General features: G+C 38.0%; 1 protein-coding gene across 1 annotated transcript in view; it reads right to left on the reverse strand.

Annotated features, from left to right (window-relative positions):
- Positions 1 to 15,717, reverse strand: part of LOC124157295 — a 149,453-nt gene extending 133,736 nt beyond the window's left edge. The window contains exon 1 of the mRNA XM_046531893.1: positions 15,495 to 15,717. The gene's annotated coding sequence lies outside the window, so the exon portion shown is untranslated. The remainder of the gene's footprint in view (positions 1 to 15,494) is intronic.
- Positions 15,718 to 16,157: the final 440 nt, after the last annotated feature.

Below are 16,157 nucleotides of genomic sequence, written 5' to 3' on the forward strand. Positions count from 1 at the left end.
TATGGAGAGAACTAACCGTGGAGACTTATCGACGGAAATATCGATAGTGCCGAGAATCGATCACCATAGATCACACGATAGCAAAGAAAAAAACCCTCGGTAGCGCTATTTGAGAAGAAATAACGATAAAGTACAATTGTTTAAAAAACGAAATGACAAATGGGCCTTGTTGAATTGGACCTTGATTCTGTTACAGAGGGCTAGATGGATTCATAGCGCACAATAATTAAGTGAAATTTTTAAGAAATAAAATCTTAGACTTTAGCCAATAGTTACCCAACAACCATTTGCACCATTTAAAATTGTTTCATTTACAAGTTCAACATGTTCTCTCCGTGGTTTTCGGGTTAGCTGTGTCGAAGTTATTTTCTATAGAGATGATGAGAATGGTCTGAATACCACTTGAAAAAGACTCATAAGCCAAAGCACGCAAAAATGGGGAAGTGCAACATTCGGCGAAGGCATACTGTGTTCCTCATTGCTACTGTTCCCATCTAGTTGCTATAAACTATGCCATCTAGTCCCATTCTTACTACAGATATCTACTGAGAGCAACATGCATAACTCATTTTCATACCAACTTCGAACATACAAAAACGCTGATTGGTCGCGCCAGCGGAAGACCTCATTGAGGACGGTATATATAAAGGGCCATTTCCATCCGTCGGCACTCAGATATGGTGTGTAGATGTGGCCAGCATAAGCCAAGAAACGTCATCTTGAAAACAACTTCGACGCAGCTAACCAGAAAACCATGAGAAAAACTGCAACCCAGCGCTGCGAAGGTCTCAAGCAGAAATTCGTAAGTTCCTTGAGCCGATGAGCTCGGCGAAAATTTTATTTTCTTGACCGTGGATACACCCGGGGTAGGTATGTGACGCTCCTCATCTGAGGTTCAAGGATGCGCGGTGGATTGAGACGCAAGCACCAGACCGTCGGAGAAAGAAAGATGGAAAGGGAGAGATGAGATAGAGACTTCAACAGCCAAGCGTACTCTCCAGTAAGCCACGGACTCACAAGTATGCCATTTCGGTAGACCGACCACTCTTAAATGAAAAACAACGAGATACCGAAGACAAAACAAACGTAAAAAAATCTTAGAATACACTATATCATGGATTGAACGATACAATCCCAAAAGATGTTGTTAATTGCTGGAGATAGCAAGGGTGTTGAATTCAAATACGAGTATCGATAAAATTTACATTCTCGAACTCAATGCATATTCTACCGTGAGAAATGGAATTCAATTTACTTTCATCGTCTTTTGCACCGAAATTCGAATTCTGAATTTAAGAGATTTCGAGCAGAGATAGCAGCATCATGATTGGTAATTCCAATGAAGGCGATAAAGATCTAGGACAATTTCTACGTTCTTTCCACGGGTCAGCATACGCTATGGACTCATTCCTGTGGACCTCTGTAATCGTGAAAATACAATGTTTAAACCACTCCAAAACTACGACTGTGCAGTGAGAGAGAAACAGAGAATTTGACCAATAGCTGATAACAGAGTAATTTTAATGAATCCAATTCCTCAATTTTGCCTTTTATGTTTTTGAACTATGCACGCAAAATAAATCGATTTCAGAGCAGTAATGACACTGTATATTCCGCTATGATACTCCGCTTAAGGCTTGAACACATTCCTGCGACAATTTTTCCTGACTCAGATCAGTATCAAACCATGGACAAAACGATATCAGGGACCTCTAAGAAAAGTATATAAAAATAAGAAATTTTACTATAAAGCATTACACTGTTGAAATTCTAATAATCTTCACATCATCAAGTTCCTTACAGTCAATAATTAAATTAGCCGATGAAACAAAATATTACTCACTTAAGGAAAATTTATATTAATAGCAAAAATTCTTTGAGTGCAATATTTTACTGTGAAAATTTGCAATTCAAATATATTCTCCAAACCTTCCTTGTGGCACAAAAAATTAATTTAAATGCCATACAAGGAGATAAAGAACGATGCCATGAAAATCTGAGTTCTACAGAACATGAGGAAGAATGAAAGCTTGGAGAAATTTGTTGCAAAACTCTGAGAGATTTAAAGAAGAAAAACTCTACTTAGGAACCATTTATGAGAATTAAAAAAATATGTGAAAAGAGTTATATTAATGCATATATTCAAAACAGAAGACGGGAAACATATAGAAGTTATGTTCAGACATATTTCGCGAGGATTTTTTCCATATAGTGATTTGTATCAACGTTAATCTGCACACATAAGGACCCGAACCCTCTGAAACTATTTAAAAAATCTACATTCATTCCCACACGGAAAGGGTTACATAAAAGAACTCAGGGTACGAACGTTATTTTATACCAGCGGATAGATGAAAAAAATAAAGCGTACAGGCAATATTTACAACAACCCAAATGTACACTCACTTTGCAAGGGAAGTTATGGAGGTTATCTTCCAGTCCCGGCACGATAATTCAAATGTGACAAGACGCGTTACGGCATAAAAATACGCTGTCCGTCGAAGTAAATGAGCAGGCATTAAAGATGGACGATGAGCATGAAACCCAGGCTTGGAAACGTGTTTTTAGTACAACGGAATAACCAAGTGGGCGACGGTAACGGTGTTTCTATTAATCAAGATGCCATTCCATCATCCCAAGCGGAAGAAGACAGGATTCACTCATATGTAAGTACTCATGAAGAAATGAAATAGCCGGGTACTAAGTGAGCAACTACAACAACCAAAGCGTTGACGTGAAGTTTTTTTTCGCCATAATAACAGCGGCGGTAACACCGGTTCCCACTCAGCCACGTACTAAGGCACTCGTGGGTGGACTTCAGTTTGGTGGCGGTGATCACTCTTCACTTCCTGGCATGTCTGCAGGTGTCAGACCTACGTTATTACATGACCTCATTACCCGATGCACTTTTATAGCATGGTAGAATCACTGCTGTCACACTACGGCCATAGGACTAGATGGAAAATATTAGCAGCCTGTCTGGATGAGACATTAAAATTGCTCTCCGTCGAGATCACTATGACATCTTTAACCTTGGTAGCCTAGTGGGTAGAGCGCTAGGATGTTCATCGAAAAGTCCCAGGTTCAAATCCCGGTTAAAGCCTTCGAAAACCCCCAAATTAAATTCTCGAAGTTCAAAATGGCCCAGAGAAAGGAACACCCTGCGGGTAATTCCGCACTGAGCTCTAATCTCACCCATTCAAACTACCCTTCGAGTTGAACACTTTAAGTGTTAAAGTTTCTTCACCTGCAACGCCCGACACATACATTATAACGTCTCGTCTCATAGCTTTTGGACGCAAAAAGTTATCATTTGGCATTGAAAGTAGCTTTTCCAGGTGTTTAGCAATAAATAACGTCAGTTTATTTACGTATATGTATTCCCTAATTATTAAGACTGGTGAAAAAGAAAGCGGACGGTGCGCTGGCTGTAAAAATTGAATTTTTAGAGGTGAGATATCTGTGGAGAACGACTTATGACTTCGGTTACTGCCAAGCACACAGCCTATGCGCATATTTCATAAAGGCTGAAATCCAGGCATAAAAATTCACTCAAATTAGCAAGAGCTCAAATCAACCCGGAAGAGTGGACTAGCCTCGTACCTTGTTTTTCATAATACAGCCCATAGTTCCAAAGTTTCCAATTCTCCTACGTGACTACTGCCCTGAAATGAAAAAAAATCGCAAGAGAAATCAACAGAAGTGGGTGCTAACGCAATAGTAATCCCAGTGAGTAATCAAAAGTACAATTACGAAAAAGGTATATTAATTCTTCGGGCATCCTTATGTAAATTCCTAAGGTTAAGGCACGTATGGCAGAGGTAAAAGTATTGAAGGAGAGGCATGATCAAAAAACTGGAAGTATAATCTTCAGGACAGAAAGCTAATTTTCTAAAGAAGTTTTTGGGAGCTTATAAGTGTCATTTGTATGGAAAAAATATCATTGTTTTTATACATTAGATAAAACTCACATATGCTCGTGGTACTTCTATTCACATTCTAAAATCCTCAAAAGATAAATCTTAATGCTATTAAATTTGCGGGCTATTTAATTTTTATTACCGGTAAAATTGGACTGAATTTTCCTTTTTTACAATTTCCATTTAATTACGCAAGAGAATTTTAAAATAATAAAGTGAGATTAGCAGAAGCTTCGCTGTTTCCTGATTGTTTAAGGAATTATGTGTGCTGAGACAATTTTAAATCAGAAAAAAACAGAGTATGAACCTAAGAGAGCACGTAAACTTCTGAAACTAAAGCTTTTTTTTCATTTCACAACACTAGCGAGAGCGGCTAATTTTCCCTTTGTAATTACTTTCGTTTCATCCTCGCGTCATGGACCCAGCTTTCAAATTTTATTGCGTGTCTTCTCCCTCGAGGTGGGAAAAATTACCACGGTAGCAGGAAAACGCTTGAAATTCCACGAAAAAAATCCCACGTTATGGGGAGGAAAGTTCTTCGGGAAGAAAAGACACCGACGCACAATACAAGGTGCTTTAACTAAAGCAGAGAAAAGTGAAAACAGCATAGAATCTTGCTCCTCTTTCTCGCGTCTAAAAGTAAATAGTTAATTTCTCACAATAATTATGATTATCAGATCTCACGGCATCTTTCACACTTTCCTTTCGGCCCTAAGCAAAGTTAAAACCAAGAGTGAAAAAGCGAATCACCACGACAATTCACTTGGGATACAAAGCCCATTTTATACGCTCAAAAATTGACAATGGCCTTCTAAACAAACGTTAATTTATAATGTATTTAAGGTAAAACTTCACATGGATGGACTTACATGGCAATGCCATAAATCAAGCTACAACAAAAGATTTAAATTTGATAACATTGGCTTTGTATATTACGAGGAATGACTTTTGTTTGCCTAGATGAAATAATTAGCAAAATAACTTGTGAAAAAATTGTTCGAACAAAACTATCTAATTCGCCCGCAAATGTATAAAATACCAAACAAATTTATCCCGCTGCAAAGAAACTATGCCATATTCGATGTAAATATGCCCAGCATAAAAAAGTTTTTACATATTTTTATTCAAATTCTATTCTTATATGATCTCGTTCGAGAAGGTTTAAAATGATTTAAGCGTGAAGCGAGGGACTGAACTGAATTCGAAAAAAGATCACAACGGAAACTATCATTGGCATAATTGCTACGTGACGACCACGCTGGAATCTTTCCGTTTGAGATGTAGGTGAATCGCGAATAATTTTTGGGACAATGAGTCATTGGCACGGTATAGGAATGCGGAAACCAACTAGCGTGTAGCTGCATTCGATTCAACGAGCGGCTTTTTATTCGTCGCGTGGTTGAATAGAGCACTCACTTCGAGTCATTACCGAGGGCAAGTGGCAGACAGAAAAAGCTTTACTTTGAATGCTTAACGACTCGCCCCACTATTGACTTAAAAATAAAACGCGTCTCTAAATGCAAAAGCCTACCATCCTTATTCGCGTATTCGTGACGCAAGAGATTATCCAACGGCCTTCCTGAATGTGATAATTTCTATACTGACGCATTTGATAGAACCTGGAAAGCCGAGTGGTCCGTGTGGAACATAGCCATTCCCGGGCCAAAAGACTTTCTTTCTCCCTCAGTTATTGTTGGCTACCCACGGATGGCATCAATGCATCCATGAAGTGTTATTATACTCTACCAATGGCGATAAATATGATATCACTTTTACAACCATAAAATCCCTTGTAGCTTGCCCTCATATCACAATAATACAAAATATAATATTCGAGAGAAGCCACCTTAAATTCAAGTTTAAATGAAAAACTTTTAAGTAAGTTATAAGGTTAAAAACTCCCAGAAGTGGCAATTCACGAAAATAGAAACCTAATAATTACCACGTAAACTCGATGGATGGAAATTTACATTTCCACTTAATATGATAAAGTGATTAAAGTTACCTCAAGTAAACTAATAAAAACATTTAAAATTATTAATGATGGCAGTAAAAAATTCCTAATTTATCTCTAGATATTTCCGTATCACTAACCTACTCCATCATAAGGCCTCTAAATCGTCGTCATGCTTTCAAATAATCAAATGATCTCTTTTATACCTACTTAATAAATAATTAGGATTGGTATTCAAACACAGTCTTAATGTTGTTGCTATAGATATTTCCGTATTACTAACCCACTCCACTATAAGGCCTCTAAATAGCCATCATGCTTTCAAATAATCGAATGCTCTTTTTTATACTTACTTAGCATATACTCAGGATTGGCACTCAAACACACTGTCTTAATGTTGTTACATTATGCAGGAATACCTGGCACGTCTGGAAGGCTTTGATGGCACAAATACATGTAAACAATTGTAATGCGTTGCGTGATCGAGTGAATATATCAGAAAAAGTGTTGAATAGATGCCGGAGGAGAATTTAAAGCCAGCTGCCTTGTGGAACTAGTTGGCTTCTGTTCCATGTTTCGACGCTGACAGCCACTGAGACATAATGAAAGCAGAACGGACAGCATTTGAATCTATCCGCTGCCGCGTGACTCGAAAACACGAATCCCATCCGACCGATTACGTCAAAGGGCCATATATTAGAAATCCACAGACATCCGTGGAGATAATTCGCGTGTACATGCTAGTACATCTTAAATATTCAAACCATTGTGCTATAACTATTAAATTGAAATTTTATTATGAAAAAACTAAGATTTGATATAAAGTTAATATTTTAAAAATGAGTTTCATAGCCAAAATTCTTTAGCAATGTGGCCATTTAAGAGGAAATAGAAATTATGGGAGAAAATAAAGCTTAGGAGAAAGAGGGGTAGTTGAACACCCAAAAATGTAACAAATCGATCCTCAGTAACAACGTCGAAGCACAACGTATTCCGGTACTTTGCGGATATTCCACATGATGCAGCTTTCATCACTACCGATGATGTATTATATTCCATAGCAATGCTTTTTGTCCATGTTTTTCTTTGTTTCCAAATTACTAAGTCTTAACTTATAGATTGAAAGTCAATTCCATTTTGGTAGATCGAAGCTTCTCTCGGTGATGGTTTAATCTCTGCATTTTTTCTCGGGTTATCTTCCGCGTCAGTTGGCTTGCGGACAACAGTTTCACCTTCGACCTGAAGACCTGGCAGCATAGCCTTCGAAACTGTTGTCCACAATCTAACTGACGCGAAAGAAAACCCGAGAGAAATGGAGAGATCGATTCCCTATTATTGCCAGACCAGAAGTTTTACCTGCGCTATTGGTAGTCGTGGACGGAGAGAAAGAAAGAAGTAAACTAAACTGGTGAACTTATACACACCAAAGTATAATGTTTTCCATTAAAAATATTTGACTTAGCCGGTATTCGAACCCAGATCTCACAATTGCCGGTCAGGCGTGTTAGCCAGGCAATTAGGAGATCCAGGTTCGAATCCCGGCAAAGCCAAATATTTTAACACGGCGAGCATCATCCTTTGGTGTATTTAACTTTTCACCCTTGAGCGTCATTGCGTAAAAAGTCACTTTTTTCATGCAGCGCTGGTAAATTTATGCTTAAGAGCAGAGAGGAGAATAGCATAGTAGATTATATCGCGTATTTTTTATGACACGTGCCCAAATGTACCTCACTCGGCCACACGATGTAAGGCGTAACCCAGGAGGGGAGTACATACCTACTTCCGAAGGCAATGCGGAACATCCGGCGGGACGCTCGCCTTTCCAACGGCCGAGATTGCACACATTTCCTTATTTACCGCTCAAGGTCGATCGCCAAGAAGATACCGAGGGACAGGTATTCCACGCTTCGCCAATTAAATTCACCGCTACCAATTTTCTCTTCCACTCACAATAAACCACTCATTGTCTAATCTGAGCACGGGTGAATTGATAGCATCCTTTCGAGTCGGGTCGCTAATAAGAAGCATTGAACAATGGGAGAAATAATTTTAAGCCGACGGTGGAGTATGCAGAGTATTCCATTCCCCGACTACTTTTTTTCCCATGATCTATGGGAATAATTTCCTGATAGCGTCGAAAGTAGGCACTTTCATTAATTCCAGAGTTAAAAAAACATACGGATAATAAAGAGATCGCTGGATTAAAAAGCTCAAGGTCGAAGAACAGAAAGTAGTGGAGAGAAAAAATAGAATGCATGGATTGATTGATAATAGAAGATTAAAGAATTTTATGCAGATTCTAAGTTATATTTTACACGTAAGACGATACCTAACAGTAATGCTGAGACCTAGTTTATTAGGAATGCTGTCTGTCATAACGCGTTACTCCACATAAAAAATCAAATTTTATTTACTTAGATTAATAAAATAAATTATTGTACAAATAGTATACCCATTTTATTTCTCATGCTCTGGCCGAATATCACATAAACTGAAAAAGTATCTTTGATAATTACAATTAGTATTTGTAAAGAAAGGAATCAAAATTTGGAAACTTTGACGAGTCATAACTCGTAACATACACACTAAATAATTCATGGGGATGGAATCGCTAAATAACTATGGCAGTACCGTGTCTGTATCTACTTTGAAGTAATGTGGGTCGAACTCATAAATGCAGAAAAAAATAATTGCTAAGACGCTAGCACCGTATATTTTGCAATCATTGCCCCAAATCCGCAGCCAGAAAAAAATATTCGGGGGTTCATTTGAAGATGGGGAGCATTTAGTTGAATTTATTTATATAGGGGGCACTCATGACCATGTATTACAAAAACATTGGTAAGGGGGAGGTTAAACCCCTTGACCTCCTCGCTCGCTACGGCCTTCCTCTGAATAAGCTATTAAATTTATGAAATTTACATTTCTTAGGCATTTTCTGAAATTGTAATTTACTCGAAGAGACAAAATTCAAAACTTTATTTTCATTTCCAAATCCCCTTCCTAGCCTGCGGCAGATATAATCGGCAGTGATAATCGAAAATTAGGTTGGCAGCGACTCTCAACCCATAGGACCGCTACCGTCGACCGGTGTCTTCCACGGGAGACGCTGAAAACATACCACAACCCCGGAATTAAACATTCCCAGTCCTGGAAGACAGGACACTAACTCTGCAACATCTTCAAAGTGCCCAAAAGGGTGGAATGAAGAAGCACAAAAAGACTCAACTCGCCATTAGGTTGGCTGTCATTATTAACCCACCATGGTCCGTATTCTTTAAGCAGTACATAACTGGTAGTCGTAAGATCGTGGAGATAATTTGTAAGTCCCACCAACTTAGCAATGCATAAAATTATACGGAACAATTTGACCTACGTAGATAAAGCATTCACCCCTCATGGCTTCAGCAAAAAATTGCGAATAAGAATTATGTAAATTTTCGGTGTTATTGTGATGAAAGGTAATACTGAGAAAATGAAATACAACAAGAAAGATTTAATACTAATAATAATAATGATATGGAATATAGGACATTTTTTTACGCGTATTGTCATCTATACTAGCGGTATCGTTTCAAACTAAATACAAAATAGATTTACAATACTCAATCTTAATCCATATACCTACACACATAACTACGCATCAAATGTTTTTGCATTAGATTTTGGATAGTGGTTAAATTAAAGTATTGGAAAGTGATTACGCAAAATTCATTTGAAGATAAAAGCATTCCATCGCTATTTGGAATTCGGTACGGCAACACAAAACTCCCTGAGGTATGGAAAAATGGAAAAATCATGTTTTATGACCGATGTCTCTTCTGTGACCACACTGGAACCCAGTTTTTAAATCCAAGACTCAAATCACGAACAAAATAATCCGCTAAAAGTTTACCCGAGCCTTCTGCCTGAAGGCCCGAGAATCGTGTCCGTATGTTTTGGTGACTCGCCAGGAGCAGTGACCGCAGGGATGACTTCGCCAAGACACGGCCGGAATGGCTAGCGGGCTCCCACGGCGCGACGCTGACACAAAACTCGGGGTAAATATTCAAAGTAAATTTATTCAAAAGCACATGACTGCACACTAACTAAAAACTGAATCCAACATTCAAATCCCATTTTCGGTGTTATTGTGAGGAAAGGTAATACTGAGAAAATGAAATACAACAAGAAAGATGTAACACTAATGACAATAATGATATGGAATATAGGACATTTTTAACGCATATTGTCATCTATACTAGCGGTATCGTCTCAAACTAAATACAAAATAGGTTTACAATACTCAATCATAATCCATATACACACATAAAACTGCAAAAGACCATACAAATCTCAACTTGCCACATCACGAGAAAATTTATCAACTCAACACGAATTTAAAGTGTTACTTTAGTGAAAAGCCGTACTCTTTAGAAAAATAAACTCAGCAAACACAGAATAAAATTTAATGAAAAGATAGTAATATTCCTTTGAACTATTTATTAATACTAAATCCAATTAATTTATGAATACCAAATAATCTATGCCATTACTTGATATTTTTTTGAATGGGCACGAACCTAAGCATGCCCATGGAGGTGAATATTTCCTACCCTGGCGGGACTCGAATCCGCGACCTTCGGTTTACTAGGCAAGGACAAAATGTAATAAAAATTTTATATAAATACAAATACTTATACCACTTATTGAATATTAAATTTAATGGCAATAAAATTTTCAATCTAAATAAACAGTTTGTGAAAAAATTCTATCGTCCTAGTCAGCCTATCAAACCCATCACGTACCATTTATTCCATTTCGATCTTGGTCGCATGAGCAGAAACCGATAATCGCTCGTGCTTTTCTTTACTCCATGCGCGCTCACGCACCTCGGGGTGAATATGCATCCGCGTGGTCGGGAGGAGCGGAGGTTCGTTTGCGGGCTGAGCGCATGCGGATAGGAGAGAGAGAGCTGCAAGTGTGTGTACTGGATTTCTGAAAACGGACCCGGAACTCTGGGGCGGCGGCGGAGGCATTCCTGAGGTTTTCCAGAGCGATTTTCCCGAAACGAAGCCTCGACGTGATGCTGCACTGTAAACATCGGTGCGGTTCTCCACGCACGGGGGCACATATCGTTAAGGCAAACATGGGTGAAAAAACCACAGGTGTTCTATTTTTTAGGGTAAGGAAAATTTTGAGATTCACCCTTCCATATGTCCCTTCGCAAGTCCCGGGTATATCCAAGTAGTGGATATCATCCGATTTTTAAATCGCACTTTTAGGTTTTATATTTAGTCATAAGTTTAAGCAATAATAAAAGCTAGATACTTTGTAAGGAGGGATAATCAATCCCTCTCAATTGGTCGCATTTTACAGTATCGTTCAGGCGAACACCGCAGATGATGTTAATAGGCGAAGGACATTTTTAAGATAACTACACCGCATCGTATGTCCCTCAGCATATACGGGGAATATAAATGTACTCAGCACCATCCGAGTTCTTAAATCGTGGATTTAGGTCGAAAATTGAGCCGCAAGTTAGAATACTAATAAAAGATACTCGTATCGTTAAAAGGATGCACCACTCCCGCTCGACCTATCGCATTTGCTTTCAGCGGCGTGGTGCTGGTTTAAAACTTGGCTATCATCTTGTATTTTTCAGAGACGTAAAGTAAATTCTTATTTACGTTTATCTGTATTTTAAATCTAGAATAATGCGAGAATATTTTGAGACAAACATATTACTCACTCACTGCTATGTGAAGATTGATTTGGATAGTGTACAGAGAAGCTCACCCCAAACTCCGTGGGCATAGCTACACATAGTGAAGTAACAAATGGTAAATATTAGTAAAATATACGACTCCAAAGCATAAAACAGAATCTCAACCTCACTACAGCGGCTGCTCTATCTTTTCTGACACGTGCGCAAACCTGGGAGAAGTTCAATAACAAAACAGGACCTCAACGTAGTTCAAATGAGCGCGTCAAATGAAATAAGTAATGTTAAACCGTAAAACTTATGTATTTTATTATTAAATATATGTTTAATAAATAGGCATTCTGTTTTCGGAAACCATATCTAAAACTTTATGTCCTAAATAATTTTACCAATAAATGTTTCATCATCATCATGCATTAATGCAATATATCCAATCAGACTTTTCATCATTGTTACCCCAAGAGAAATTTTTATCTATCATAACAATCTAAATTTTTGCTTGGAATATAACGACGGCTGAGTGTGGTTTGTTCAGTAACTAAAGTGATAGCGGAAAGACTAATGATTGGTAGGTCAACAGGAAATACTAATAGCAAAAAGACCAAACTTTAACAAGAAATGGAAAGCGTGGAGAGAAAGCGATTTTTTTCGGATGATTCTTCACTCAATTACGGCTTTCCAATGCATTTAATTAACAATAACCCATTTATTACTTATGAGATACAAAACTTAAATAAATCATTAAAATACACAAAATCTATAACATCCTCTGGTAAATTGTTTACATGCCGATAATAGCCTAAGTGATTTTATTTATAAAAAATATCTAATTGGAATTATCCAAGACAGACGTGAACGTATGGCAAGAAAAAAACGATACAAAAGCAGTCTATCAATCAGAAATGGAGAAAGCTAAAATTCGTACTACCTGGCGCCAGTTGGCAAAGTAGGAAGATCTTCGTGGGAAAGTGTTTCCTTTAAGGGTTTAGTTTTACTTTGTTGGAAGCAAAACATTATCAACAACTAACAGGAATATATGTAAAAAGTATTAAAAAATGAAATTATTATTTAACTTCACGAATGTAATGGAAATACAACTACATACTTGTACCGATCAAACAAAATAAAAATTACTCATGACATGAGACATTGGCTTTTTTCCGTGAAAATTATTATCTCTTCGAGACGCGTTAAGTAGTGCTCACAACTTTAACAAGTGGAAAAATTAAAAGAGCTTCTTATCGGAAGTCAACAAATATTTATGGAAAATAAAAAAATTCTGATTTAATCAGTTTTTACAAATTCCCACATATCTAGCCGAAACGACGCCTGGGAATAAAATAGTCTTTTATAGCATTCAGAAGAACTTAAAAACGGAATGTAGAAATAATAAGATTTTTGGGATGAATTTGACAAAATAATTAATCTTTGAGTAAAAATCTAATCAACTTGTTTAACAATAAGTTTCATATTAATAAAGAACATTAACTGGTAAAATACATGCTTCACGGTTGATAATATCTAATTTTCTACTTTTTACATTATCACAGTAAATTTTATTGGTAAATTATTAACCCCGGCGCGATGGTAATAAAAGTGAGTTTAAATTTGACTTCGACAAAAATCCTTCCCCCTACATTCCGCGGTGATCCAAATTTGCTAAAGTGGCCTTTCCCTTTCACTCCCAAAAACCTGTTCAACCAGAAAAATTATCGTGAATCGATAAATAACGAGCAGCATACATATTGCGAGGCGATTGCTGTACTCTTTAAAAGGAAAGCATTTTCATGTATCTTCTTGAATGAAAAAAATCGAAAGATCAAAAAATACGTAGGGTTATCAATCGATTGCAACAATAGGATGCGGTCTTCGCTTGCAGACAAATTAAGTTTATGTAATAAAGACAATCGTAATTGTTTCCCTTCATCTGTCGTATCAGGGATAAAATATTTGTAAGCATCCAAGCCAACCCCTAGTTCCCCAGGGGATCAAGGTATACCTAGGTGTTTTAGATGTACCAATATCTCAAAGGTACCTATTAAGAATTTAAAGATCTAGAACGAATTGGAATGGGATATAAAGATAAAATACTGAAGTGAAATAGTATCACTGCATGAGGGATAGGACTTTTACCTTACTCAACCTTATTTCCAGATTGATTGCATGAACCACTGTATCATATAACATATGGAATATAGGAGGAAGACATTTTCTGAATGTCATTTCGTTCCATCGATAAGAAAAAGTATTATAAATTTCAATTTCTAGGAAACTAAATAGAAAAATACACGCAATATTTTAATACCAGATGCTGACTTAAAAATCAATTTAATACAACGTAGAGGATTCACAATCAAGTTACCCAATCCCCTACATAAATATTCGAATAAAAAACAAATATTAATTCAAAAAAATAACACCTTGAGAATACTATGTCCTATTCGTATTTTCATGAGTAGTTTTAACCCATATCGCTAATATTTTTCCATATTTGAGAAAATGCTTCATAGGCAGAACGGAATATGCCAATGGTCGATACCCCACTCGAGTGATGACACCCATTGACCCTACAGGCCCTTGCCCGCATGCCTGCATTTTTCAGTCGGCTACGTTTATGGGTGCCGTAAAATTATATTCACAAAACACGCGAATGATCTACAAATCAAAATCAGGGAAGACAGAATTAATTCATGACCCCCCGCTGACTGCGCCTCAAATACGATAAAATAAAAAAACAATACACAATCCGACTAAGATTTACCTATATGCATGCAGGATGAAATAATTATAATTTAAAATAAAAGATGTGTGAGGTGGGGTATTAATAAGATATTATGCCAAGGAATTCCTTTATTCGTGTTAAATGCATACGATTAACGCCGCAAATAATTTTTTGAGTGCGATAAAAGAAAAATTTGGTAAAAAATCAATTTAAATGTGAAAGTAAAAAAATTAAGGACAGTCATTTTCAATGAAAATGAGTTTTATTTTGAGAAATTCTCAAAATACTACGGAAAATCACTCAGTTCATTCCCGATCTGCCACTTAGATTATTTCCAGCTATCTCCAGCATTTTTAGGTATTAAAAAAATTAACTCCTCATGCATGAATGCCTAAGGCATTTCTATGTGCAAGTTTTCCCAACCTGCGCACGCGTGCTATCGCATCGGTACACCAACCCCGCTAAGATGTACTCGACGATACAAGGTACGGTAGGGTCACGGTAAAAGACTCTAAAGTAAAGACTCACGGTAAAAGTTCATGGGACTTTAAGTCGAAATGATAATTTCATAGAATCACACACACACACAATTAGGTTATACGTTAAGGAAGAAATAACGAAAAAATCCTAGTAAAGTCCAGTTCAAGTATTCAGTTCATTGTTGCTCCAGAATCTCTACTTTCGGAACACCCAACAGGACAGCAACCATATACGATCAAGATGACACTTCAGTCCAAAACATTTACACCACTGATAGTACGTTACTTTGGAAATGTTTAAATCCCTTCAAGTCCTGTCCTTTTTTAACCCTTAAGCAAAATCACATAGTTAAATTCCCTCTCAGATTAGATGGAAATGTCACAGAAACATACATCTTCTACATTTACCTGAACCTGGAACAAGATCTCGCAAAGAATGCTTTACCAATAAATTTAGCCGTGCACTCTTATCATGCGGGGGAAAGATATTTATTGGTATAAGGATCCATACAATAGGAGCGGAATTGTGGGAACGTGGTTTCAACTCATTAAAAGGGAGATTATATTGTTTACGCAGATTTCCCGCGACAGAGAGAGAGTCCTAAATTATACTCCTGAGGCTACCAATTTAAATCAGTTCCTGCAGGCGGCATTCAAATATCCTAGGACAGAGGGCAACGTGCATCACACAAACGTAGAGACATCCACGACTAACCTTCTTGTAGAGAGATCCAATATTACGGCTCCTTCTCCCGCTGGCAGGTGTAAACAACAGCCGAACACAGTTGTAGGGGAAAAGGATCACTCAAAACCGGCGGGCCTCCGCCGCCTGAAAGTTAGATGCACCGCGATCTATAGTGTATGTATTCAGGAGATAAAATTCCACCCCTCCCGGACGAACTAGCACACTTCCCTTCACGGAACAAACTGAGCACTACACACAACCACTACCCTTTTCTCCCGCGACCGGCCGCCACACCTCCCCCTCTTCTCCTCTGCTGCATTTGACGGAGGCTTCCCACTGCGCACCGCGGTCCACGCACATTGTCGGTGGCGCCGGGGAAATCCGCGCGGAGGTCTCTCCAACCAATGCGGCCATCGAGTTGTGGAGGAGAGTGGGTCACTAGAAAGAAAGCTCGCGACACGGATTCCCGCCCGCGGAGGGATGAGCACGGAGAAAGAGAAAGAAAAGAGGCGGGAGAAAAGAGCAGAGGACGAATGCGCTGCACTGCGTGCAATGATCCTTGGTAATGGAAGATGTTGTTTGCTCTATGCAAAGTCCTCTTAAACCAACGTGAAATCTGAGCTAATCATTCACCCGAGAGTGAATTCGGCGCGTCATCAAGAGATGACCATAGGCGTATTGAGGAGGGGGTTA

The sequence above is a fragment of the Ischnura elegans genome, chromosome 4, assembly GCF_921293095.1.
Source record: "Ischnura elegans chromosome 4, ioIscEleg1.1, whole genome shotgun sequence".
NCBI classification, from domain to species: domain Eukaryota; kingdom Metazoa; phylum Arthropoda; class Insecta; order Odonata; family Coenagrionidae; genus Ischnura; species Ischnura elegans.